Here is a 3,724-nt window from a genome sequence, read left to right on the forward strand (position 1 = left end):
ACTTGACCTTTTTCCCTTACTGCTTTTAATATTCTTTCTTTATTTTGTGCATTTGGTGTTTTGACAATTATGTGACGGGAGGTGTTTCTTTTCTGGTCCAATCTATTTGGAGTTCTGTAGGCTTCTTGTATGCCTATGGGTATCTCTTTTTTTAGGTTAGGGAAGTTTTCTTCTATGATTTTGTTGAAGATATTTACTGGTCCTTTGAGCTGGGAGTCTTCACTCTCTTCTATACCTATTATCCTTAGGTTTGATCTTCTCATTGAGTCCTGGATTTCCTGTATGTTTTGGACCAGTAGCTTTTTCTGCTTTACATTATCTTTGACAGTTGAGTCAGTGATTTCTATGGAATCTTCTGCTCCCGAGATTCGCTCTTCCATCTCTTGTATTCTGTTGGTGAAGCTTGTATCTACAGCTCCTTGTCTTTTCTTTTGATTTTCTATGTCCAGGGTTGTTTCCATGTGTTCTTTCTTGATTGCTTCTATTTCCATTTTTAATTCCTTCAACTGTTTGATTGTGTTTTCCTGGAATTCTTTCAGGGATTTTTGCGATTCCTCTCTGTAGGCTTCTACTTGTTCTCTAAGGGAGTTCTTTATGTCTTTCTTGAAGTCCTCCAGCATCATGATCAAATATGATTTTGAAACTAGATCTTGCTTTTCTGGTGTGTTTGGATATTCCGTGTTTGCTTTGGTGGGAGAATTGGGCTCTGATGATGCCATGTAGTCTTGGTTTCTGTTGCTTGGGTTCCTGCGCTTGCCTCTCGCCATCAGATTATCTCTAGTGTTACTTTGTTCTGCTATTTCTGACCGTGGCTAGACTGTCCTATAAGCCTGTGTGTCAGGAGTGCTGTAGACTTGTTTTCCTGTTTTCTTTCAGCCAGTTATGGGGACAGAGTGTTCTGCTTTCGGGCGTGTAGTTTTTCCTCTCTACAGGTCTTCAGCTGTTCCTGTGGGCCTGTGTCTTGAGTTCACCAGGCAGGTTTCTTGCAGGGGAAAAGTTGGTCCTACCTGTGATTCCAAGGCTCAAGTTTGCTCGTGGGGTACTGCCTAAGTCCTCTCCCCGGCGGCAGCAACCGGGAAGATCTGCGCCGCTCTTTCCGGGAGCCTCCGTGCACCAGGGTTCCAGATGACGTTCGGTGTTTTCCTCTGGCGTCTGGATGTGCACAGAGTGCAGTCTCTTCTGGTTTCCCAGGCGTGTCTGCCTCTCTGAAGGTTTAGCTCTCCCTCCCACGGGATTTGGGTGCAGAGAACTGTTTATCCGGTCTGTTTCCTTCAGGTTCCGGCGGTGTCTCAGGCGCAGGGGTCCTGCCACTCCCGGGCCCTCCCCTACGGGAACCCAGAGGCCTTATACAGTTGCCTCTTGGGCCAGGGATGTGGGCAGGGGTGGGCAGTGTTGGTGGTCTCCTCCGCTCTGCAGCCTCAGGAGTGCCCACCTGATCAGGCGGTGAGGTCTCTCTCCCACGGGGTTTGGGAGCAGAGAGCTGCTGCAGGCCGGGCCATTTGTGTTCTTCATAGACATACACTCAGGCTGATGAGGTAAAGACATAAATAACATTTAAAGCAGGGATTCCCACATTTTGGGACGCAGCTCAGGTTATCCAATTAAGGTACTGCTCCCACAATAAAGTTGAATTGGAAACTCTGGAATTAATTCACATTTGCAAACTCTTGTTTAAGTTGGGCATGTGTGTCCTGGGATGCCATGTGCATCCTCGGTGAAACATAAAGCCTAATCTCTCTCCCCATGAGTGATGTCTGGATGGTGATGCTTGATTCTGTGAAGGAAAATGGAGTTAAGACTCAGACCTAAATCCAGAGATTGAGAGAGGGAGAGAGAGCAAGAGAGCGAGAGCGAGAGCGAGAGCGAGAGCGAGAGCGAGAGCGAGAGCGAGAGAGAGAGAGAGAGAGAGAGAGTTGTATACACGCTAAGGCTTAAACCTTCAAATGCTCCTGTAGACTTGGAGACATCATTGAGGTTATTAACCCCACTGTCAACATCTCCCTTCTGAGAGAGCCCAGTTAACTAACCAATCAGAAAGGGCTTGCAGTTTAAGATTTCTGCTCAGCCAATGAGCTGCGTGTGTCCTAAAACAAATAATGTAGAAATGCCCTATGCAATGGTTACTGTTTTGTTTTGTTTTTTTCTGGAGCTGAGGACTGAACCCAGGGTCTTGTGTTTGCATAGGCAAGCCCTCTACCACTGAGCTAAATCCCCAACCCCAGGATGGTTACTGTTAATTGTCAGTTTAACAGACTAGACTCACCTGGGAGGAACACCTGGGAGGGGTTGTCCACATTACACTAGTGGGAATGACTGTGGTGGATGCCTTGATTAAGTTAGTTGAAGCCAGAGGATCCATCCTAAAAGTGGGTGGAACCATTAAATGTACCGGGGGTCTCGTCTGCATACAAAGCAGAAAGCTCTGCTTCTTGGCTGGGAGCACAATGTGATCAGCTGCCCCAGGCTCCAGCTGTCATGACTTCCGCCAGTAGTGGACACAAATAAAATCATCCTCCCTGGAGTTGCTTTTGCCAAGACTTTGTATTACAACAACAGGAAGAGAAACTCACACCCATAAGTAACCTCTCGTGCCTTTGCCATACAGACAGTGCAAAGCTGCTCTGGCTTAGCAGTTCCAAGGAGTAATAATTTGTTCCCCACATCAATCCCTGGATGGCAGTGACAGTCTTTATTGGGGGTTGGGTAGGCTGATTGGAGTAAACACTTGTAATAGGCAGAATCAAGAAAAGGTGATGGGAAACAGCCTTGTAGTAGATCTGAAAGGCAGTGTGGCTTGCTTCTTGATAGGTCTCAGAGCACTCTTGCTGGCAGATGTCCATTCCCATATCTTAAAGTTATCTAAACATCCATGAAGATAAAATAACGCAATTCCAGTTCATATGTCAGAAAGCACCCTCACTGGATGGTTGACGAAGAACAAAAGTAGTACTTCTCCTTTATTTCTTTCAGAAGGAGTCAGCATATGACCACACAGTCTCTGCATGTTGCCAACAGCAGGGATGTGGGAGTGTGTCCTGGGTTCCTGCCCAGAAATCCAAAGGCACTTGTACTAGATGGCCCTGAATTATTTATTTCTAGCCCATCCCCCATCTCTCTTTCAGTTAATGTTACAATTCACAGTATCAAACAAATCTGTGGGAGAGTTTTTAAGCTTGAGCCTCTACCATTGAACTATATCCTCAACCCAGCATAAAGGCTAATTTTTCAGGTCTCTTGGAAGTACTCTTCTCTGTGCTATCTTATTTTTTAACACCTATTATACTCGGTGTTGCATGTATATTTGTATATTTCTCTGTGTGCACAGATCGGTGTGTGCATAGATCCTTGTGTGAAGGTCAGAGGACAACTGTCTTTTTCTTTTTTGTATTAAATTTATTTATTCCCTTTACAATCCAATTTCAGTCCTTCCTCTCCTCCCAGTACCCCCTCATGCAAGTCCTTCCCCCATTCTCCCTTTCCTTTCGGGAAAGCCCCCCTTGTGGGTATCAAACCCCTACCTTCCCATTCCACAGGCACAAGGCACACACAGAGAGCTAACTGGGAATGGTGTGGGCTTTTGTAACCTCAGAGTCCACCCCAATTGACTCATCTCCTTCAGCAAAGCCATGCCTCCTAATCCTTCCCAAACAGTTCCACTAAGTATGAACCAAACATTCAAATATATGGATCTATGCGGGCTGTTCTCCTTCAAACCATCGTACTC

This window comes from Rattus norvegicus, chromosome 1 (assembly GCF_036323735.1).
Source record: "Rattus norvegicus strain BN/NHsdMcwi chromosome 1, GRCr8, whole genome shotgun sequence".
Lineage (NCBI taxonomy): Eukaryota > Metazoa > Chordata > Mammalia > Rodentia > Muridae > Rattus > Rattus norvegicus.